The sequence below is a fragment of the Alexandromys fortis genome, unplaced genomic scaffold (assembly GCF_014885135.2).
Source record: "Alexandromys fortis isolate MF-2015 unplaced genomic scaffold, M_Fortis_MF-2015_v1.1 scaffold_108, whole genome shotgun sequence".
Classification (NCBI taxonomy): domain Eukaryota; kingdom Metazoa; phylum Chordata; class Mammalia; order Rodentia; family Cricetidae; genus Alexandromys; species Alexandromys fortis.
The window spans coordinates 2,762,485-2,787,749 of NW_026067994.1; the positions used below are offsets into that span (position 1 = coordinate 2,762,485).

Genomic DNA, 25,265 nt, shown 5'->3' on the forward strand with positions numbered 1-25,265 from the left:
TGGTTTCTAGCCATAAATAAAGGACATTGAACCTATAATTCGGGTTCTTAGAGAAGCTAAATAAGAACGAGAACCCAAAGAAGATCATATAGGCATCCTCCTGAATATTAAACTTCATCAGGCGATGAAAGGAGACAGAGACAGAGACCCACATTGGAGCACCGGACTGAAATCTCAAGGTCCAAATCAGGAGCAGAAGGAGAGCCAGCACGAGCAAGGAACTCAGGATCGCGAGGGGTGCACCCATACACCAAGATGATCTTTATTGTTCTGCCCAGTGAGGACACCTTTCTTGTGGTCATCTTGCAGCTAGACATTGAACTTTGCAATAATTTGCTTGTTGAGTTGAACTAGTGTTTCTTGTATTCCAATAATATTTTTTGTACAAAATTATCTTCTAATTATTGCTTTCCTTGGCTTTTCCTCCTCTTCACATTTTTAAATTGTTGCACCCAACTACAAGTTTGCTTTATTTTAAGACCAGAATTTTAATGTTCTTCTGGTGCGGTACATATGCCATGCCCTAGACCAACCTTCAGTGACAGCAGAGCCAAGAAGCAGTGATCTTACCTCAACCCAGGAACTTACCTCGATCACCCCCACAATGTGCACGCGCATGCCAGACATGTGCGCACACACACACACGCATACACACACACACACACACACATTCTGGTGTAATCTACTTGTTTTTCTTCATCCGATCCAGAATTTGCTCTCCCATGCCTCTCCTATAAGATTGGATTCAGGGTCCCTGCTTGGCTGGTCTTCTGTTCTCCTCTTGTTTGTATTTTGTAGGCTTATGATTTGCTTGGGGCTTTGCTGGTGTTTGGGTGGGTTTTGTGGTATTTCTCTGGGTTCTATTCTCTCTGTTTTCTCACACCATGGGGCTGGCATTCACTCTTCAGAAGTGGTCCTTGGGCATCAGACTACACTTAACAAACAGATGCACTTCTGGTTATTGAGCGGCAGTTTTGAGCCACATTGTGTGCTTTCTGATGGAGAGGCCTAAAACAAGTATTACTGCACACCAGGGGCCTCTTCTTATGAAACCGGGTAAATGTGAGCAGTGGGGTTAGGATTCTATTTTACACACAGATAAACTAAAGCGCTTATAAGAAGGTCTGTCCCGAGGAGGAATATTTACCTGTTCGTCACTGTGCTATTGAATGTTCCCTTTGTTTTTCTTTAAACCATATTGATATTTTTAAGCTTGTAGTCATGTTTTACAGGAGGTTAAATACTTGTCTCGTTCCCTCAGAACTGAAGATCTAGTGCAGTGAAATCCTAAATTGGAGTCTCCCCACCTCACCCCCAGATCCCTGGCTCTCTTCATCCAGTGAGATGGCAGGGTTCAGGCAGGGCAGGGAAGTCCCCTGGCAGGATGCTGGAGAGTGGGGTGAAGAGCTGGGCTGACTGGTGAGAGAGAAAGAGGGAAGAGGGATTGAAAAGGGCAGATTGTAAGAGTGAGGGGAAGTCTCCGCGAGAAGACAAAGCAGACTGGGATCCTGAGTCAGAATTGGGAGAAGCAGGGGAGGGTGAGTAGCCATGAGAGGGGAACAGGTTAGGATAAGGGGATACTGGGTACAGTTGTACAGTTTAGTCAGAGGTGAGGGCAGCAGTACACTGGAAACTGTCAGACTGTGACAGAGTGTAGTCACATCAGGGTTTTATAACTTTTGCTTATCTTTTTTTTAACCAAAAAAAAATATGTTTTCTTTCTTTCTTTTAAAAAAAATGAGTATTTTTTTTTCCAAACAGGTTTTTGGAAATAGCATTTTTAAATAGAATTGCATTGCTGGTGTTTGTGTGTATTATAAATAGCAGACTAGGTACCGCTGTGTGAGATTTTTGTCTGAGTTTGTATATATTTCCAACATACAATAGACTTTCCTAGTAGATAGATAGACAAAATAAAAGTTAAGAGTCACCATTCTGTGGAGAGATTTGTTGAACACTCCAGGGAAGCCACCTGAGATCTCTACCAGGCAGCAAGTACCTCTGAAGCCTGTCCTCAGGCAGAATAACTTGCAATGACCAAGAAAGGGTCGAAACTTTGAGCAGAGAAAGCATTACAATCATGGAATGAGAAAGGGGATGAAATGGAAAATCTAACATTTTTAGAAAACAAGACACCAGGTTTTAATCAGTGTTTGTTTGTCTGTTTGTTTTCCTCCACATCTCCTTGCACACACCCATACGTGCCTGCTCTAAATAATGAACTGGTTTATACACACTGGGCATTTAATGTATGATTACTGAAGTAAATGTCTGGAATTATAGTACAAAGATCTTACATGGACTCTAAGAAGGAAGGCAGAATATTTGGGAGGTGAGACAACAGAAGGATGGGCATGGATACAGTCCACCTCCATCCTCACTCACGTCCAAGCTAATGGAAAATGGTTAATCCATAGCCAGGTGTTTACATCTGTGACTTGGCTAGGTGCCCTCTTCCCATGACACACCATCTCGAGTATTGGAATCTCATCTTGGGCTAATTTTCGAATGCTGATGGGTGTATTGATCTGGAAACAAGCTGGGTTAAAAAAGGCATTGGTCTTGTACACAGACTCAGCCCAAGCTAATCCGCTGTCAATATGCCCGGACTGAACATTATTGACACGTTAATGAATAGAGGACCACAGTTTTCCCAGAGTCAACCTGTCCCGTTCTTCAAAGCAATCAGACAAGCTAAATAGAGCCAGACTCCGTATTGGAAAGAGGATATACTACCTTGCAGGATTAAAAAAAGAAATATATTTATCTTGGGAACATTTATTATACTGAACAGAGACCCTAATTCCCTTAGCAGAAGCTGACTGTTTGAATTTAAGTTGCCTTTCCACCAAACACCACTGGAAAACAAGTCAGGCACATCGAGTTCTCCAAATAGTATTGTGATGAATTAAAAAGAGAAATACAAACATCAGTAAGAGCAAAGAAGAGACCTAGTATTGTGCCCATGTGGACTTAGAGCTGTCTAGCCAGCATGATATGTGCCTGTGCACACAGAGAGATGGGGGAGAAATGGCACTGCCACCACCTCTCACCATCTGTCTGAAGTCCGAGATTATTTGTAGCATCCTGACTGCCAAATACCCCACACAGTCCATTAGTTCTTTATATTAGGTCTTTCTTTATAGTTGTGATTCAAAATGATTGGCTCTTAAGCATAGTCATGACACCCTGATCTCATTTGCCCCAGAAGCAGACATGAACTCGTTCATTCCTTCCTGCAATAATCAGTCTCTGAGAAACATTTCCAGCAGTATGTTCCCATGGCTTGGGACTTAGTACCCAAGGATGAATACAATGTTACCCTGGAAGACACTTCTGTGTGGAGAGATAGAATGGTGTCATTTTTCTAAATCATTCCCAAGAATCTGTGTGAGTATGAATGCTGTTGCCTGAATCTTACTCTGTAAGTTGATTGTTTTATTTAATTTGTTTTATAGATTCTCTTCAAATCTTTTCATCTCCTCATGATGCTAGGAAAGCATGGTTTCTAGAACAGGTCTGGTCAGGTTCCTCAAATGTGGAGTGGATTCATTTTGGCCTGGGTTGGAGTTTATAGCCCTCAGTCATGATAGACACAGACGGAAGAGGACTAGCTATCAAGCTGCTCACAAGAGCCATCGTGAGTCCTGGTGAGAACAACGGTGCATGCATGGTGAGGCCCACTGGCCCATCAGTGAGAATCCAAGGAAGAAATAGAGGCACTCAGCTCAGTCTCAGGGCCAGGGATGGCCAGCCGGAGCAAGAGAAGAAAGGTGCTTAGAAATTGCATGGAGTCAGGAACTTGGAAGGAGCAGCTGGTGCAGGAGAAGGATCCAGAAGGTGCAGACAGAGCCCAGACAATTATACAGGCCAAGTCCCTTTGGCAAGGTTGGAAAAAATTATCTCTAGGAGAACAGTTTGGAACTTGTGTTGAAGGCAGGTGGAAGAGAATGTATGGGGAAGGGGTGGACTGAACGACTGTGTTAACTAGCGACTCACTAGGGAGACAGTTTAAAATAGCAGAAATCAAACAAGCCCTTCTTCAGTCATAGGAGCTGTGTTTTCTAACACAGTAGATAATGTGGACGCAGAGCATGGACCTGAGCTTCCATCATAAAGAACATTAGGGGACAGTGCTACCAGCGGGCATAGGTGTGGTAAGGGTGTTTCCCTGCCATAAGGGCCAGGTGTGGAGGGGAAACAGAGTTTGGAGAGAAGATGAAAATAAGAAGAGATGGTATTCTTTTAAAAAACAGCAGTTGCTGAGTGCAAGACTGGGGCTCTTTTCTTAGCGAGGACAGAGAAGAAAGCCTGACTACAAAGCCTGAGTACAAAGGCAAATGAATGCAAGGAAGATGGCATCCAGTGAAAGGCCCCTGGAGTGGGGAGACTCTCCCTCAAGTCTCGGGATAACACAAACCCCAGGAACTCAAGAGAGACCATCCTTGCTGCATGCAATCACACGAAGTTTATTGACAGGACAGGAACCAGTGCACTGGGGCTGAAACTCATTTCCCACGCAGGGGTAGCATTTGACCCCAAGTAGCTGGGAGAAGGGGTATTTAAGGGAAGAAACCATAACCCAATAACCCTGAAGGGGTAGGGAGAGCATCATTGGAAAATTCTGAAAATGCTAGTGATAACCACAAGGGGATAACTCCCTGTTTCTCAAGATTATAATCTAACTTTATGGTCAGCTAGTTCCTGGAACAGAGTCACTGAACCAGCTAACCTAGATTTTTGGTTCTTCCCTCCCTGCTAGATTTTCTTTCTTTTTTTTTTTTTTTTTTTTTTTTTTTTTTTTTTTTTGCTCTACTCTTTCTGCTAGAGGGTTCTGAATTTATCCAGGTCTTTCACCAAATGTGGAGAATCAGCAGTTTCATTCAAGGATTTGCATAACCAGTTAGGCAGTCAGAATATAGTCTTTTTAGATAGAATGGGAGGGAGAGGGACAGCTTCAGCATTGAATGACACTCTTGTAGAAGACCTAAATTTGGTTCTAAGAGCCTATATTAGATGGCTCCCAATCACCTGTAACACCAGTTCCAGAGAATCCAATGCCTTCCCCCCTCTGGCTTCTGCAGACAAACAAATGCACAATACAAATAATTAAAAAGAAAATAAATCTGGTAAAAGCCATGTCTATCCTCTAGACCTTCAGATTTCATCTTCCTGGGTATAATTAATAAGTCTCTGTTTCTGAAATCAAGCTGCATGGTTCAGCACTCAATTTTGCTGCTAGACAAGCTTCATGTGTATTCGAAATGGTGGTGCTGTTGTCTCTGTTGGCCCCATGGAGGAAGTGAGACCTTGGAAAACAGAGAACAAAATACTCACTGCCCCTAAATCATTTGTCAAGTTGCAGGCAGCTCAAGAAGACATTTAAGAAGCGCTTTGTGCCCAAATCCTGTTAGTGTTTATACAATCCAAAGACCTATAGCAGTGACTACAGAACAAGAAAGGCCTTCTTCACCCAAGCATGGAGAAGGACTTCTCAGCCTTGACCAAGTACCCTTGAGACTCTAATCTCACCTAGAAAAACATTTTCATAATAGAGAACAGTAGAAGGCAGAATTTAGAAAAACAAAGATATTCCTTTCATAATAAGAAAAGAGCTTTTGTCCTCTTTATCAGTTCTGCAGGCCCTATCTAGGTCTCTCCATTGTCATTAGAGCATCTAATCGCCCCCTCCCCTTTTGTTTGATGCAAATGAGTTTTTCTCTTTCTCTCTAGGCAGAGTTAATCTGAAAATCCCCTGCTATTGTCTCATAGTTAATTACCTGCCTTTGGAGTCAAGCAGCTCTGAAATTCTAGTGCAGGGGTGGGGTGCGGGTGGGGAACCACTGAAGTCTTCTGCACAGTACAGGACCAAAGGAGTAGAGCCAGGACACAGGACCCGGCCCCTGTGTTTATGGGGCTGAGAGACCTGCAGCTAGCTGGTGACACAAGCAATTCAATTGTGACCATGCTAACCCTTCATTTATTTTTTTATTGTCTCCAGATTCCTAATCCTTTCTTCTTGCCAGCCTGGTTCTGTATGAGTGTGTGTGTGTGTGTGTGTGTGTGTGTGTGTGTGTGTTTCAATCTTGAATAATTAATTGACCTTGTCAAGCAAAACTCATTACTGTGATTAAGAGAACAGGAGCAGTAACTTTGAATTTCTAAATACCTGTGCACCAAAGGCTTTTACAGGTGGGCCCCAACAAAAGGAAATCTGAAGCCCAGAATATCAAAGGGAATGACACAATCTGATATTTAAGTTCAAAAGCAAAGATTTCTGTCTCTCCACACACAGCAAGAAGTACCATCTCCCCCTCATACTGCCAGGCTCTTGGAGTAAGGAGAATATTTTATGACCAGTTGCCTTCCTACTACAGCTGGCTGAGTCCATGGTGCAGGTCAACAGCTCCAACCAGTCACCGACAGCCAGGATTCCCTCACACAGGGGAACTTCATGTTCTTGTCTAGGTTTCAATAGTCCCATGTGACAGACGGTGGAGAACATTGGGACAGTCTCTTCTGCTTCCTTCAAGAGATATATGAAAACATACATTTTCTCTGATCATAAGGCTCTGCACGTAAATGTGGTAGAACTTTGAGAAGCTATAGAAATTAAATTCTCCTATGAAATTGAAGTGTTCCTCAAAGCACTGTGAAAGTGGCGAGGAAGTAGGACATTCTCCCCGCAATTGATCTACAAAATGTAGGCAGCATGTCGAAGAAGCATCTCACTCTCCCTGGGGAGGTTTTCAATTTCTGGAAGCCCTTAAGGACACTGGAGGGGCATCCCTTGCCAGAAAGGCTAGGCCAATGCTCACATCTCAGGAAGTTCACCATAAGCATACTTGTTCCATAAGTCAAGCAGGGTGAGTCACACTGGCTTCATTAAAGTCATTTCATTCCTTTGGATGTGATTTCCAGAGCTGGGGGCAGTGCAGGGGACATTCCTTATGTTTTCTAGCCAGTTTGGAAAACTTGGCATCACCTCTCTGGTAACAATAGCAGCCAGGGCTCCTCTGAAAAATCCTTTACTCTGCTCATGGCTCTAAGGAAACAGGAATTCAGGTGACCATGCCTGCTTCTCAGAACTTCAGGGAGTCTGCAACCCTCCTCCAGGTGAGCAGTTAGGGCTCCCTGGTGAAATTCGCCAGACAGCCAGGAACATCATTTCCCTGAGGTGGCTTTCCCTAGGGAACCTGAACTGCCTCCCAACTATCTCAGCTTCACCATGGGGTGGAGAAATTGGCAGTTGGTATCTTTATTTCTTATGCAGCTTCCAAGTAGAAAGATTGTCATTTTGTTTTGGGGAAGAATGAATTCAGATCTTAATAGCAGAAGGGTCAAAATACATTTTCTGTGGCCTTCCACTTCCACATTGGAGGTACTGCTTTATCCAAACTAATTGTGAGATAGAGACTGTTTTTTTTTTTCTTCTATTTTTTAAGCCCCCTTTCTGCTCACGCCTTTCAGATATTCTTAATTAAAGATTGCGTGAGGTTTTTAGGAGGCTTCCTGGGAAAACAGACATATCTAATTCTAGAATATGTCCTCACTGCCATATCCCTAAAGGCATGTGGAGGTTGGAGGCTGTGGGCTGTGCACACCATGGTTGGCAGAGTGATATCAAAGAAAACGTTATTGATCTCAGTGCCCTGAGTGACTCATAGTGACTCTTGCCTGCTCAGGAAGACTGGTGTGCAGTCTTATGACTTACATCCAGGTCACTGCTCTCTTCCTGAGAAAACAAAAAATCCTCAGCTTCTTTGGGCCTGGGCAGACATCACTGTAGATGACTCTCTGCCTTTCTGTTGCCGAACTGAAGAGTATCAGCGAACACCGTTTAATCCCATTCAACAGCACTTTGAAACCAGGTGGTAGGAACATGAAAATCACACAGTCCCTAACACTGCAATAGAAGGTACCCCATTAGCAACAAACCACTATCTTGATAGAGCAGAGCTTGGGGTGTTTGTGTGCATGTAGATCTGATGAATCCCTGCAAGGGAGTAAATGCAGCTCCCTGATAATTAGACAGTGTCACGGAAGGCTGCATTTCACAAAGGGTTTCTCAGTTGTGAGTGGGACTTGGTAAAGACTCTGGGGAAGGCGTGTTGACCTGGGCAGGAACCGTAAGGGAAGAAAAGGGGTGGTACTTAGGTGTCACAGAGCAGGGCCATAAAGTTGGCTGCCCTTCAGTTGTGAATGGGTGGCAATGAGCAATATTTCTCCCCAGACTTGATTTTTCTCTTGACACACAGGCAAGAGTGCCATTTTTATTCCTCAAGGCAAGGGACATTAAATGGATTTGACAGTGGACAATATCCACAAGGCTATCAGTGGAATAGAACATGACAAGCACCTTGGTTAATAAGCCTTGAGAAGAAGGGAGAGGTCTTGGAAGGAAAGAATGTATCCAACCACTGCACTGGTTCTATGTCCCTTAGGTAGTGGCGCAGGCACAGACGAGACAGATTGCCAAGACCTGTCTACCACCAAGTCTGTTGCTGGCAGCACTCTTTGCTTCCACCTGCAGTCACAACAGTGATTAATGTGTCACAGTGCAGTCAAGGAGTAGCTCTTGATGCACTCAGAAGAGGAGTGCGGAACACTGGCCTCAACATGCCGTTGTGATGGTGTCCCTGAGTGGATGAGGTGACAGCTAAGGATAAACGGCAGCCACAGCAAGGGTCACCAGAAGCCACCTTCTCCTCTTGCCTGAGATCTCATCTTGCAGATGAGGAGAAGGATTGCTGTTCCACATGTCTCCGGACTAATTTAGACAAGGCTGCACTTGGAATATACCGCAAGACTGACATTCCCAATAAACATCCGTTGTGAACAGCAACATCTAACCTTGCTGAAAAGTCTAGCTGGCATCTGCTGAAGTTCAGCCCAGAAAGAGCTACAGTGCTGCTGGAGTTGCCGGGGCCCGACATTTTTCTTTTTATCTTCATTTCGTGTTATTTGAAAAGGAATTTATTGATTTAAAATTAGGACAATTTAATTTGGTGGCATGTTTTCTTTATGTCTCAATTATATATTCATGTCTTTGTGGTAAACTCAGCTGGTGGGGGATTAAGAATTCAAGCTAGAGGATTTTCACTTGGCGAGTGGAGCTTTCCACTGTGATTAATTGGGAGTCTGCACAATGAACCCGGCGATGGCTCCACTGTGGATTTAATAGCTTAGCAGAAAGAAGTAGATTTTAGGATTTAAGAGTTTTGGGTTCCAGTCTGAATTTTGATAATAATTACCTGAGAAAAAATGACCTACTTATTTAAATTGTTCTCAATTAGATACTTTATAGAAATATTTTGATACATCCTATAATCTGATTTGCAGAATTGTGCCTATTAGATGCAAGGAAGTGGCGCGTGATTGAACGCCAGTGCCGCAGAGTTTGTAGTCATTTCTTAGGCTTACAGGCTTGTCTGTCCTCGTCTGTGTCCTCTGAACAGATCCAGTCCTCTGTAACTGTCACATACACAGCTCTCCAAGAACCAAGCAGGAATACACCCTGGCGATCTCCCTTCTGCCCTCGCCTCTAGTGCCATCCCTCAGCTGTGTCACCATCAAGTCTTTTCTTTCCGCAGTTTGAGTAGAGGCTATCGTAGTCTCGTTTTCCTAAAACCTGGGCTTCAAAGAGAAGACCCTTGTGCCAACTTCCCTTCCTCTGGGGGTACAGGCTAGCGAAGCCCTTTTTTTTCTCCCATTCCGAGAAAGAAAGATCAAGAATTTTTAGTGTTTCTCACTTTCACTTATCTGTACAATACCCATAAGAGGGTTAAACCATCTGTGAGCAATCGATCACAGTAGTCTGTGATCAAGATGTAGAATGGGGTTCGGATGGGGGAACACTTACAGGGTAAGAGGATGGTCGCCCAGCTAGGACCATTCAAGGGGACCTAAAACTAAAGGTGGCTCCAGGGTTAAGAGCAAGATTTTTGCTCTCCTAGAAATCCAAACAAATAGAAACATTGAACAATGGGTATTTCTTTTCCAGACTGCTAGAACAAAATGACCTTCTGTCCACAGCCATCCTGTTTCCTTTACCCACCCTTTCAGAACAACTACTCACACATCCAGAGTAATCTTTTCCAACAAGATGTTGCCTCAAGGACATCTAAGTCCAGGAGAGTCTGGTTCTAGGACCTTCACTTTTGGCTCATGTTCTATCCCTGCCTCTTTCTGGCCACCCAACCCCTTGCAAGTTTTTTTCCCCTCTACCTGAATTCTCTTGCTAGTTGTTATTTTCCCTTTCGAATGTGAGCCTCCACCGAGGAGCTTTGCTGGAGCTGCCTACTGCTCCCACCCCCCCTAAGAGCTCAAGCCCTGCTGATATTCATGGTCTTCGCACAAGTTGTGTAATACATGTGGCATGTCATCTGCTTTCCGTTGTATTCCCAGCGCCTGCAGCTTAATAGGAGTTCAGGGACTATTTGTTGAGTAATGAATGGAGTTATAAAATTTCTTTTTAAAAAAATAATCAAACAGTGTGATTCACGGCTCCCGGTTCCATGTTGCTGTGGCAGGCTGAAGAATGGCCAAGCAAAGAACGGTTTCGAGTCCCAAGACCCATGGATATTCCCCGAATGGTTGCATCTTCGCAGATGTGATTAAACGGAGAGTTTAAGTTAGGGCGATTATCATGGGTTCTAAATGTAATCACACGTACAGGAGGCAGTGAGGCAGCCAGAGACAAAGGCAGGGAAGACGATGTGGCTGTGGGAACAGAGATTTGACAGCTTTGTCCTTGAAGATGGGAGTGATAAGGCCACAAGCCAGCAACTGTCATCTGGCACCAGAAGCTGGAAGCATCCTGGAACAGACTCTCCTCTGAGCATCTAGGTTAAGCTTGTTTTCAGCTCAGTGAAAAGCCTTCTGGATCTCTGGCCTCCAGAACTGGGGTTAAAAAAAAAAAAGATTGAGAAAAAAGAGACATTTCTATTTGTTTTAAGCTGTGAAGTTTGTATAAATTTGTTATAGTAGCAGCATGAAATTAATACGCTGCCTTTAAGATCATTGGCCCCTGGTTGTTGGGGGTAACAATTCAGAAAGAACTCTAGTAATCCAGATTTACTGGAGTGCAGCCATTGTACTGAGACTGACTGGGTGACTCTTGCTATAAGCTAGGGTGTTCTGAACTTTTCCACTCATGACTCCTTCTGCTGTAGAAAGTTTTATATGACCCCAGATATATGTGTACCTATATGGAGCAGGTGCACACACAGATCATTAACTTACAACAAACCACATAGAATCTTATTTTAAAACAATTCTCTAGTATATAATTGATGTAGGAGTGTCTTCTATCTATCTGTTGCTTTCACTGGTTAATTAATAAAGAAAACTCCTTGGCCTGATAAGTAAGAACATAGGTAGGTGGGGAAGAATTCTGGGAGGAAGAAAGCAGAGGCAGGCAGACACCATGAAGCTCCGGCCCCAGATGGACGTGGGTTACAATCTTTCCGGTAAGCCACAACCCCATGGTGATACACAGATTACTAGATATGGGTTAAAGCAAAATATGAGAGTTAGCCAAGAAGAGGCTAGATGGCCCAGGCAGTATTTAAATGGATACAGTTTGTGTGTTGTTATTTCCTGGGCTAAGCTAGCTGTGCAGGAGCTGGGTGGGATGAAAAGCAGGCCTGCTTGCCTCAATACTACATATAATCATTTTACCATTTATTAAAGATAAAAGCAAGATTGTATACTAGTGACATGGATGTGCTTATTTAGTTTTGCATAAAGAATTGAATCTAATCTGGGTATTTAATAGTGCAGGAACAGTCTCTTCAATGTTTTTCAGAGTTGACCAATATTTTTATTTTATAATTGTCAATGCCAAGAATACCATATCACATAAATACACATTACAAATTATGGGTATTTTAAAGTCACTTCAGAATTGATTGAAGAATTCAGTCCTAAACCCAACTATAATTGATTTAATAATTTCTTAAGAAACTCAAGGGAGCAAGCAATCCAACCAGCAATTTTTAATTCTTATTTTCAATGAATATGGCAATATCTCAATAAAATTTTATGTATAAGTCAAGCCTGGTGATATATGCCTATATTCCTAGCACTTGATACACTAAGGATGGAGACTGGCCCTGAGTTTTAGTCTAGCCTGGACTACATAATGGGACCCTGTTTCAAAAATAAAAATACCCTGCCCCTAATCAAAACAAGAACCTCCCAATCTTCAAAAGGCTCCGTGCTTTGGTGGATTCCTTAGGAGGTTGTGTTCCAAGCTTGCACGTCTTTTGGAATGTTTGACACACATTGTTGTGGTGTGCTGTGCATACTTGGATTGGTGTTTTTGTTATTTTCTCTAGAAGATGCCTCCCTTCATATTTTGTTATTAAAAGTCTAATACAACACATATTTCCTTCTTCTTATATTATTTTTTCATTTTTCAATATTTATTGAATTCTGACCACTTGCATATGAATTCAAACAATATTTTTTAAAAAGTCAAATAGTCTAACACAACATAGTCAAAAAGATACACAGACTTGACACTTATATGCTGAGGATCTAGGGTAAGAAAATATGAAGTTGTTTTTCCATAGTTAGTGTTTCTATAATCGCAGATAATGTTGTGTGTACAGTAAAAACACCGTATTGTATAATACACAATATTTCAAAACTGAGTCCATGTGGTTTGTCTTTTTTGGAGTGATGGCACACACAATACCAACTGCTTACATATGTTTAAAGCCAGGGCTGCCGTGAGGATGCACCCTGTAGCAAGGTCTGCTACGAGCATCTCAGGTTCTTAAACTTTTGGGTTCTGACTGGTCAAAGACATTTTACTGATACTATTTTTTGTTGTCACAAAGTTCAGCTGCATGACCACATATGCATTTGCAACCCACAGTTTAAGAAGCCAGACTGTAGAGTAGGGTCAGCAAATTAGGGGCCATGAGTTGAACCCAGCCCATGGCCTCTATTATCATTATGTGTAAGCTAATGCTTACAAATTCTGCTTTTGAAATATGATTAAATAAAGAAGCACATGTTACAGAGACTTGACTTGGCCAACAACGTTCATAGTAGCTGCTCTTTGGTCCTTCACAGAAAGGTTTCAACCCCCGATCCACTCTGTGGCAAGGACATTCAAGTAGCCATAGGGAGAAGCCAGTGTGGAAAGAGACCCGGGCTTCCCTCCAAGAGACAGCATGAATTTGCAGTGCTGAGCCAATCCACTTGAATGTCCAGTGTCCGACCCAGCTTGGCTCTCAGAGGGGAGCAGTCTTGTATGTTGCTGCCCTGAATCCCTGTGAGATACCTTGAGCTAGAACTGCCCAGCCAAGCCACTCTCTAATAACTGAGTCAGAGATCCCAGGAGAAAGCAAATTACTATTGTTTGAAGCCTCTTTCTTTGAGGAAAAAAAAATCAAATTTGTAGTGAACATGTTCAGGCTTTTGTTCTCGTAATAACTTTCTAAACAATAAGGTATAATAACTCTGTATGTAGCATTTGGATTATGTTAGCTCTAATGCTAGGGATGATTTGAAGTGAGTGAGAAGATGTGTCTAAGTTACATGCAAATGCTGTACTATATTATGGAAGCAACTCGCATGTCTCTGGGTTTTGATATTCTCAGAGGATTCAAGAACTGATACCCTGAGAGCACTGAGGAATGACTGAGTCTTTTAAAAGTGATGTTTTTGGGAATCCACCCCGTCCTGTAGATGTAATGATGGTGTCATCTCCTTGTCTTTAAGCTATCTATAGGAATTGATGAAATCACTACAGTTTTAGGAGAAGACTATATTTGATGCTATGTAATGACTGACCTGAACATTCTAGATAATTCAGCAGAGCAGAAGAAAAACTTCTCAGTCAAATGAGAGTTTCACAAGATGATAGTTTGGGCATGTAGAAATAGAGTTGAAGATCCTAAGGTATTCTCTTGTTAATTGGGAGGTAATATTGTATTTAGCTTAAATTTTATTATTTACCTCAACAGCACTTTAAGATCAGAATGTACCCAGTAAATCTTCAGTTCTAGTAGGTCTCTGTACCCTCACCTCGAACCGGCTCTTCCTACAGCCTTCATCTTCCAAACCAGTAACTGTGTTCTTTAACAGTTCATTGTAGGGCCTTAAACACCCATTTCCACTTTTCTTTCCTTTCATTCCTTCTCATTCTTAAACAAACCTCATTAGAGCTGCTGAAATGTGGAAGTTACCCAGAATCCTCCTCTTTCTCCTTAGCTCTGTCTTTTCTCATGTGACGAGCTAACTTCATCACTGTGTGAATCTCTACCCACAACTGCCTGACCTGTCTCTGTTGTGAAAGGAGCCATGAGATACATTTCCACTGCCCAGCTCCCAGCTGCTTATACCCCAAAATAACAACACACAAATTGTATTCATTTAAACACTACCTGGTCCATTATAACTAGCCTCTTCTTGGTTAACTCTCATATCTTGATTAACCCATTTCTATTAATGTGTGCAGCACCACAAGGTGGTGGCTTACCGGGAAGATTCTAAACTGCGTCCATCTCGGAGAGGAGAGCTATGGCATCTGACTCACTTCCCTTCTTCCCAGCATTCTGTTCTGTCTCCCCTGCCTACCTATCAGGCCAAGCAGTTTTCTTTATTAATTAACCAAATGAAAGCAACAGATAGATAGAAGACACTCCTACATCAGGTCTCCTCCTCAGTGTAGTTCTGACCATTTGTTCTCCACACTCAGGGACAACTTGACAGACTCTACTGTTCTTCCATGTCAGCCTTTGCTTCTTGATGCATGTCGGGTGGGACCCAGGACCTTCGACTGTCGCTTCACATGGCCCAGTCTGGTGTTGGTGGCTTCCTAATGTCTCTCTACAACCCCTTCATGTGCTCCCTGCTTGTCCCCAGCTACCCAGTGTCCCTCTCTTCTTTAACTCCTTGCCAGAAGTTACCTTAGGAAAGTGGTCAGCCTGACTCTCTGTGTGAAGCCGGCTTCCTACCACGCCCATCTCTCTGTCCACAGCACTTTCTTGCTTTATTTTTCTTGATGACACATCAATCAGTATAAAGTCTGTTGCTTTCTAAAGGGGTGTAGCCTGCTTCACCCCAACCAGAACGCATTTTTCCATGGGGATGGGGACTGAGCTGTTTTGTTTACCTTTCCTTCCACTTGCCTAGAGTAAGTCCAGGAGCAATAGATAGTTGTTGATTGAGTACGTGGAGGAAAACAGGCACCAGCTATTACAGGAACATTGCCGTTTCAATCCTCATTCTGTTTATTTGCTCAGGTGCGAGGGGCATGAAGCCTCTGTCACTTCCATCTAGATGATTGCCTCCCCCCCCCATTTTCAGAACATAGGACATTTAAGCTGAGTTTAGCAGGATGAATTTTCTTATGAAAGTTCTGCCGAGAGCCAGAAGCCTAGGCAGAAGAAACAGCACATACAACAAGGTGCGGCTCAAGAGACCAAGTACAGCAGAGACAAGACAGCAGAGGGGAAACAAAACTCTAGGGAGTGCCCATGGCCTGGAGGGTAGAGAAGCCTAGGTTCTGCCTCTTTAGAAGTGGGATTTCACTGGACACTGGGAAGAGTGAGCACAGGAAGGGAACTATAAGTGTTGTTTCAGAAAGATCTTTGGTGTCTGAGCACGAGATGAATGCGCTAGAAAGGATGTTTTTGACAGAGAAAGTAAGAATGAGAACACAGACCATGACTAATCTATGACCTGTAATCTTGGATCCCTGATCTGGAGTCGTCTTCTCATCTAGGTAGGGACTCAACAGACAGCTCTCCGACAGGGGATGCATGCAGGGACAGGGTGTGTGCACAGGAAGAACCAGGAAGGTCCAGTCTCATGCTTTCAGGTTCCCAGGACAAACTTTGTCCAAAGACCCATGCCCTCCTTGTGTGGGGTAAGGCTGCGAGTAATTGGAATTCATTGTTCCAGTTTTTCCGAACCCTCGAGTGTATAAATTTACAAATGAAGGAAAAGTTGTGCCAGTGTTGATTTCCATTCAAAATTCTCAGAAAAAAAAAATAGCTCTTGAATTAGAGGAGTGAACTCTTGTCAGCAAGAGAAGATGGACTGTGTGAACTGAGGATCAAGCTCATGGGAGACAGGGCGGACAGGACAGAGCACAGGAGGGACCAGCCAGAAGATGCTCAAAAGGTGGAATGCAAAGGCAGGGCATGCCAAGCCCCTAGCAAGGGGCCTCTGACCTATTCCTGCTGGGAATCTTCAGAAAAATTTCCTAATGGGGCTTGGGGAGGATATAGCGTTCTAGTTAGACCTCTAGGCCTGAAGTCCACTTGGGAGGCACATTTGTAGTAGTTTTGAGTCTCCCAGGTCCGGTCAGAAGGCTTAAAAATTGGCTGTAAATGGCAAACTAAGGGGCAGAGGCAGCTGCAGGTCGAATTGGGAATGTTTCTTATATGAAATATGGATTTATGATTTTATTCATTAGTAGATTCTGTCTCAATCAGGTGAGTGGCATGTTCCATGGTTCTATTTATAGCATGGTTTCCTTCTCCCCAACCCGCTGTGCTACCCCTCAGATGAAAATGTAGAAGCAGAAGTAGTGGGAAGTGGGTCAGCACGGGCTCACTCCCCATTAGCCTGCTTTCCTTTCAGATTGCCCTCAAAGAGTTATCTGCCTTTTTTTTATTGAGAATAGAAAAAAAAAGTTTCTGCCTCCTCCCAGCCTCCCATTTCCCTCCCCCTCCCCCCCCTCCTCTCCCCCTCCCCCCACTCCTCTCCCCCTCCCTCTCCAATCCAAAGAGCAGTCATGGTTGCCCTGTGGAAAGTCCAAGGACCTCCCCCCTCCGTCCATGTCTAGGAAGGTGAACATCCAAACTGGCTAGGTTCCGACCAAGCCGGAACATGAAGTAGGATCAAAACCCCTTGCCACTGACCTTGGCTTCTCATCAGTCCTCATTGTTCGCCATGATCAGAGAGTCCAGTTTTATCCCATGCTTTTTCAGTCACAGTCCAGCTGGCCTTGGTGAGCTCCAAATAGATCAGCCCCACTGTCTCAGTGGGTGGGTGCACCCCCCGTGATCCTGACATCCTTGCTCGTGTTCTCCCTCCATCTGCTCCTCATTGGGACCTTGGGAGCTCAGTCCAGTACTCCAGTGTGGGTCTCTGTCTCTATCTCCATCCATCACCAGATGAAGGTTCTATGGTGATATGAAAGATATTCGTCAGTATTGCTATAGGATAGGGTCATTTCAGGTTCCCTATCCTCAGCTTCCCAAGGGACTAACTGGGATTTATCTGCCTTTTGTCCTTGATTGCTACTTACACAAAGGGGCACTTCCGGTCACTCTGTGTATAGAACAGCCTTCCACCTCTTTGGTGCCAGTAAAGAAATATTCTGGCCTGTTTCTCGTCTTTTTCTTCAACTCATGTGACAGATGAGTTTTCTATTGCTTAGCATGAGCTTAGCCCATAGGAAACAGCTATTATATAGAGACCTGTTGAGGAACCATTCACAGCAGTCAGAGTAGGACTGACCATCAGCTACAGCAGGTAAACCAAGGCAGAGCCATCACTTCCTATCACCTCATACAGAAACTCCCACCTCAGCTAAAGGTCAGGTCTTGACTGAAGAAGCGTTTACAGAACGAATTTCTTTCACCCTTCAGTCACTCAGCAGAGCCTGACTGAGATACTTTGAGAAGTCAGGCAACATAGAAGAGTAGGGTAGAACATAAACACCATGCCTTCCCCGAAGAACTAACACAGGGTGAGCAAGCACACGGCTCCCTGTAACATGGAAGGACTTGGAGCACATGATCTGGCCACCGGCAGTGCCCTGAGAGGATTCTGCTTCTGAGAGCATCTGTACCCCAGGGCGCTTTCCAAAGTAGGATGAGGAGAGCTCAGGACTCAAGGACGTTAGACAGTGACAGTGAAAACAACATCTTCAGACACTCAATGTGTGGACCGGGTGAGGTGACAGAGGGGAACGTGACCCACTAGTAGCAGGAGAAGCGCTCCCCTGTCGGTGCTCAGAAGGTGCACATGCTGCCAGATGAGACCTAGTGGTAAATACAAGCAAGACGATGAGACAGTTGGGGACTTTGGAGTTGCATTTGGGTCAAAAGGCACTGAAAGTAAATGAGAGTGTTTCCTGGTTCAGGACATCTCACGTGGCTTTTGTTTTACAGAGGGGGCCTAGAAGACCAGGGCAGAGAGGGTCTCCCTCTCTGTTATAGTATCCTGGGTCCCGCCTTTCTCTAACAGGGATGGCAATGTGAAACTCAGTATTTTCATCCCCAGGGAGGTTTGCAGCTGACTGACTCCCCATTTTGGTTCCAATGAGCACCCCACCTAGAAGCGCACAGTTGGTGGACAGGGTGAGCAGCCTTCCCTCCAACCTTGGGCTGCTTGCATTTAGTTTAACAAAGAATGACATTTTTACTGCTGTGTTCTACGTGTTTAATTTCACCTCTCCCTTTGCTCTTTGTCCGTACTCTATTTCACTTTTCCGGATAGACTATTCCACTCTTCCGGATAGACTCTTGCCAAGCCTGTATCCCCTTGCACGCCCCATCACTCTTTAGTTTCAGTTTCCTTTCTTGGCACTCTGCCCTCTTTTGCCCTGCTCTCAAATGACTCAGGATTTCCTTCTCCTCTTTGCCTCTACTTTCTTTCCTTACCCACCATTTTTCCCTCCTTGAACCCCCTTGCTATCAGTTTTACCCTTCCAGGGCACAGCACAGCCTGTTGGAATCATCAGCACAGCCCTGGGCTGCTTCTCTCTGCCAACAGCTCCTAGGCTTTCCCCCCAACACTGCAAGCTCTCTCTGCCATTGAGAGGAGAACTGGATGATCCCTTGCAGCACTTCCTCTATTTTTTTCGTCTCACTTAATAAGCACATCCTGAAATTGGGCTGCAGTTTCACTCCCAATATATCATTTTCCCTGGGGAGTCCCATCCAGCTCCAGATGAAATTCCCTCCCGGCCCAGCGAGGGGATGGAAGTTGGTGCGGTGAAGGCTTCTTTACTGTGACTCCAATGCCGGATGTGTGCACATTGTTCTTTCCGAATGTGTTTGTGTGGGGAATATGTACATGTGTGCTCTTGGGCAGGGTATGGGTTTGTCTCAGGCTCTTTCCATTTATTTACAAACTGGAAGGAATTTGCAGCAGACCAGGGGTGTAACCGTTATGTGATACTTACCCAGTGTGAATGTGGAAGACATAGGAGATCCCCACCTTGGGCTGGGAAAGCCTTCTTTATAAAAACACTAAGGTATTATTCTGTTTAACCTGGACACCACCCTATGTCCTGGCCATGGGCAAATATGTCAAGGATAGATTTCCTGAGCCGTGCAATAGCCACAGTGGGCTGACTATGGGGACCTGCTGGCTCCACTATGCCTCTTTTGCATCAGACTCATGTGCCCTGTGGCAAAGTAATTCAGGTTCCTTAGCAGGTCTAGTCATAGAAAACTGTAAGCATAGCATCTCATCTCATGAAACTTAGCCAACTAGATTAGTAGGCAGACATCCACTGAGTGATAACAATATTTATAGCTTTAGCTTATCCAAATCTTATTGTGTCCCAGGCAGGGTCTTTATGAAGCTCTTTCTGCATTGGATCGCATCTGATGCTCAGATCAACCCTGTGCAGCAGATGGTCTCATAACCTTAGGTTGGAAGCTTGGGAGCCAGCCATCTCAGGCTTGCTACATTGGCGTTAGAGACAGAAAAGAATCAGAATCTGGACTACCTCGCTCTGTGAAGCACAACCCAACTGAGGCCTTAGCTTCTCATCATGAGCAAAGGCTAGAGTTAATAGTACTCAGAGAACTGGATCACAATTAGGTGTAGGTTTTGCAAGCATGGATAGAGGCTCAAATCAGATCAGAGGTAGAAGTCACCAAGAGGGTCCCTTGCCAGGGGTATCAGTTACTCAAGCAACTGTTTAATCACCAGTATTGAGGCCTTTTTCCGGGCTTTTGATTTAAGAATGGAAATAAGGCTGAAACACCATTTTTTTTTCTTTTTTACAACATGGAAGCTTCTTTGTTCACCCATGTTGAAAACCACTGTTCAGTCACGACAGGTGGAGAAACTGTAGACATATGAGGTTCAGCTTGTTTTTAATCTAAGGTCACACCTCTGATTAAGAGGAATATTACAATCAAACTCCTGCCTCCTGGCTCTCCTCAGGGCTCTTTCTCTCACCCGTGCCTAAGGACATATCTTCCTTTATGTGTGTGAGGGAACATAAGACAGTATGCATGGTGGGAGACCCAGCTGTGCTAGAATAATCCCTCTGCCAGGCTTTGTGCCATGGTTTCTTTCCCCTGTAAAATGAGGATAATGATAAAGCTTTCTAGTGGGGCTCTTGAGGGTGGCGGGATGAGCTGATTCCACACAAAGGTGCTATAATCCAAGCCCAGTTTGGGGCAGTCCCTCTACCCCTTAGTATAAGGAAATATCCATCCATGAAATGTATGTCTCAGCACACATCCTTATGAGCTCAGGTGGCGACCGTCATGAATGGGAACTTTGCACTCTAAAAGCACAGCCTAAGTAAACTCCTATAAACTCACTGGAAATGACATTGAAATGTACCCTGAGCAAACCAACCTTGTCTTGGGACCGCAGTAAGCCTTTGCAGATAGGGATGTACCCAGATCTAAGTTTCTCTGCAGTGGAACCAGCAGTTACAACCATCACGGCCAGATCCCCACCACACTATGACTGTGCCAGAAGCTGGGCATCCTTTGTTCTGTTGTCCCAGCTCAATCTCAGTTTTACCACAAAGTAGATGTTGAGACAATGACAGGGCTGGTGATGGGGGCTTAGCACTTACTCTAGAAACTAATAAGGTCTTTGCTCTGTGGGTGGATTCTAGTTAGGGAGTCTATTTTTTTAAGAGAAAAACAAACAACAAAAAAATAGTTTTAATTCAATCTAAAAAGGAAGTTGGGGCTAATGAGGTGTCTGGGGTAAAGCGCTTGCTCTGAAAGCATGAGGAGCTGACGTTAGATCCCCAGAACACATGGAAAAGTCAGTCATGGCAGCACAGTCTGTGTCTGGAACCCCAGCATGGGGCAGGCTGGGGGTGAGTGGATGGAGACAGGATGAAACTGGAGGCCAGTTGGCCAGCCAGCCTAGCTCAAACTGGGTCTTATAAACCCCGTCTTAAAAATAACCTTCTCATGATCAAGAAAAAAACCCATTGTTGGCCATTTAACGCCCTGTCAGGGCATCTACACGTGCATACACACACACACACACACACACACACACACACACACACACACACCAATGGTTGTATCCCTTACTTGCTTTCTAGTAACTACTCTCACCTAATCCCCCTTCCACCCAGATGTTTCTTACAATGTGATTTAATTCTCAGCCTCACCCCCCCCACGCACCCACTGACCACCACACGTGATCCGTGTCTTCTTTGCGCATGATCTGTGACATCCAGTGACCTAGCCAGTCCCTCTCAGCTTCATCTATGATGGCGTCATGCACAAAAGCAACCTCTCACTACCCAACACTAGTAAGTTGTGTAAGAACCAGATGAAATTGTTGCTTGAAATATCTACAGCGTGTCCAAACCCAAACAGTGCTGCCCTGCCTTCTGCACCTCCAGGTTCCTCCTGCACTTTCCTACCTGCACTCTCAAAGAAGGTTGAAACTTTATACCCAATGCTTGCAAAGAGAATTAAAGGTTGCCCTTTAAATTTTATTTGTTAGATGTGTACCTTCTTTTATTTATTTTATTGACACATTTATTATATACAGTGCAGGGTTTCATAAAGTCTATTTCTTTCAAATAAATGTATCATACACTTTGGCCATATTCCCCCTTCTACGTTCTCTCCTCCGCCTACCACTGGGCTGCCTTCCTGCCACATACACGCTCTTCTATAGCTACATAAAATTTAGAATCCACAAATAAGAGAAAATATGATACTTATCCTTTTGTGTCTGGCTTATTTTGCTTAATACGATGCCCACCAATTGCATCCATTTTTCTGCAAATGGCATTATTTCTTTTTTTCTTTGCGTTTGAATACTCCATTGTGTAATTATTTTGTTCCTTTCCAGAGGAGACATGCAGTTTCTATTTCTGGCTTCCCTGTGGCTGCCTTGATCATGCATCTGCCCCGTTTTTTACCTGCTCTGCTCCCTTCTACCCTGTCTCTGGTCTGTCCTAGTCATCCTCTGTCCAGTGGTCACAGCAGCAGTAAACGGTGGTGTTATTGGGTCTTTATTGTGTGACGGGCCCTGGCCTTCACTCAGAATCTCATTCAGGTCTCCTTATCCTCAACAGTGCTAGCAATGCGATATCTAGACTTCGGAGACGAGAAAACTCACATGTAGAGACATTAAAGTCTTCCTCCACTTCATCCCCATTAGGACCCTTATCTGCTGTAAAAAGACACCCAACAGTGAACCTGTCTGTTTTTTAGGAAGCTTCACTTTTCTGCTTTCCCCAAACATTCTCCTTTCCCAGTGCATGCTGCTTCCTGCAGAGAGGAATCAGTTTCCTCTTAGTTCATTTTGGGTTTCCCTGTCTCCTCAGTGATGTTGATTTCATTGCATTTTCATAATCTTTCATGCTTTAATTTAATTTATTTAGTGCTATTGTACAGTGCCCTGAGCACCTCGGAAGCAGTGAGAATTTTATAAATAAAATTATTATTACAGCTGCTCTGATGGCAGCCTCTGAGCTATTGAGGGAATATATCAATTACTCCCAATGCTGAGAATGTTCACCTAGAGCCCCTATATCAGGCTTCCTGCAGCCTTTGCTCCTTCTGAGTGCAGTGTGGAGGGTCTTGTGGCATTTCTCCTGACTGTCTCTTCTAGGCTCCTTCAGCAAAAGGTCCACAGCATGTGTTTTGGCCGACGCGACCCACTTTCTTTAACCGTTTTGAGTCCTCAAAGTTTTGAATTCCATTTGCTGGAACTGTAAGCCAGTTCTTCATCCACTCCTTCCCCACATCCTGTTTAAGTTGGACTTTTCTGTCTCCTAGTTCCCTGGAGAGATCTCTATTATAGTGGATATGACTTGAGCAATGAGTTTGGTCTTGTAGACCTCAGGCTTTTAAAACCCAGAGATTAATGAGATAACTTTTGTCAGAGTCTTGAAATCATGTGAAACCCAAAGAAAAGGTAAAGATAAGGACCACCATGAGCTGACCTCTTTCTGGCATCAGGTATACTTTCAGGAAAGTTCCTGCTACCACAGTGACAACTCTTAACAAGTGAGAGATGTGAGGGGACTACTGTCTTCTCTTAGCAGAATTTTCATAACAGGATCAGTAATTCTGTGCTAAACTGATGTTTAAGCTGGATTATTCCCAGACATGCTCAGTTTATGAAGTTGTACCCAGCTTTCCATACCTCACCTTTCCCTACAGTATGTTCCTTTCTGATCCATCTTCCTGATGCTCCCTTCCATCCTACCCTATCCTGGCCTTTGATTTTCCTGTAGTCCATTCATTCATTCATTCATTAATTCATTCATTCATCCATTTATCTATTCTTTCAAAATTAATCAGGTGCTTGCTGTTTGCAGGCTATGTAACTTCACAAACAGCAATGCGTTGCACTGGCAATTTTCCTTGACCCCCATTTAAGCTGTTCATTTCTTCTCTTTCCTTCTTCTTGACTTCCTGACTCTCAGGCATTTACTGTCTTCACAATTTACAGGTGCACTGAGGATTTCTGAAGATTTTTCCTCATTAATGAGAATCTGTGCACTCTGCCCTCTCTATTCTGTTTCTTAGAAAACAAACAGGATTAGCCAGTCTTCCCACTTCAGATGAGTTCCTTCTCATTCGGGCAGCAGCCGGGATATCACACGCCTTGCCTGAGGCTTCTTATGTTATAAACAACATATTGACTTCTGTTGTTTCTATAGTGAGAGACTTAGAAGGGGGAAGACTACAATGAGTCAAGGATTATATTATGCTGTACATAGTCTCCACGCAGAGTTCCAATACTCAGCATCCAAGGAGCTCGTGGAAGGCAGTTAAGAAGAAGGATCTCTCTTGTGCAGGTGGTCATGCTTGCTTATTTGACAACTATGTTTCCTAGAAGCCAACTAACTAAAACTCTGAAATGAACTAAGATTCAGCTGTCCAGAATAGAGAGAAGTAGACACGAGGCATCATCATTTGCTCCCATGGAAAGGAATAACTTCCAATGGAAAAAAAAAATAGCCTAACCAGACACACTCAGGCAACTACAAGGGATCCAGTGAATAGAGGACTCCAATGACAGTCACTTTTCCTGAAGTTCAGAAGTACTCTGCTCTACACATAGGCAACGGAGGATCCATGTCACTTTGAATTTTTAGACTCAGTCCACTCAAGATCCATTAGTGAGGAGCAGTTTGCATCCCTATTCGTGCAAACCCCAGCTCGAGATGCTGTGTCTACTGAGTAGATGCGTTCTACTGCATCACCTCTCAGCATCACCAAGTAGCCTGGCAGTTCTCATCAGAGTTGCCTCTCTGGAATATATAGCTATAAAGCTCCAATTTTAGGCCCATCCTCTGCCTTTCATTTCTCCAAATAAAGTGTGAACTTTGATGGCTCTCCTGCATAGATCACGACAATCCAGAGCTGCTAATTGAAGGCTGGCCTGGTCCACTGGCCCCTGGTCTATTGAACATCTCCCATCACTTTCGTTGTAATTCCTTGTCAGCCCTTTAATAAAAGTGGCCAGAAAACCCATGAGATAACAGAACAGGAATCAATGGGACCTACGATTGTCTGCATGCCAGATTCTCTTGTCAGCCTGGTCTCCCATCCATCCTGCCAACTCACCCTCCTCTGGGACTGAGACGTTTGAAAACAGTGCAGCAGCCTCATCTCCCGGGCAGTGTTTTTCTCCATCATTTGCTTTATTAAATATTGATTTTCTGTTGCATTATTAAACCTTAAGTCCAGAGCATAAATTCTGTGCTGATACTTTAATCTGGCGCTCTCTCCTCTCTCTGTCTCTCTCTCTGTCTCTCTCTCTCTTTCTCCATCCATCCTTCTGCTTTTGGAAGTGATTTTCAGGCTAGTTCCCCTGAGGAAACTTTAAGTCAACTCATTGCCTGAGAGAAACTTGCCTGCAAGAAGGGGTGGGGCCTCGAATGGAGAAGTACCTTACTATAGAAGCATCTGTGCCTGTGGGATGCAGAACTCACTCGAAGTCTGTCCCAGGCACAGCGACCTGTCATTAGGATTCAGATGCTGTGCAAGGGAGGTTTTTGAGATTCACACCTCCAACCAGGGAGAGTAAATAACATGCTAGAT

At 44.0% G+C, this 25,265-nt stretch overlaps 1 protein-coding gene across 3 annotated transcripts in view; it reads left to right on the forward strand.

Moving 5' to 3' along the window:
- Ntm (neurotrimin) overlaps positions 1-25,265 on the forward strand; it is a 982,155-nt gene that overhangs the window by 797,950 nt on the left and 158,940 nt on the right. The gene's annotated exons all lie outside the window — the stretch shown is intronic.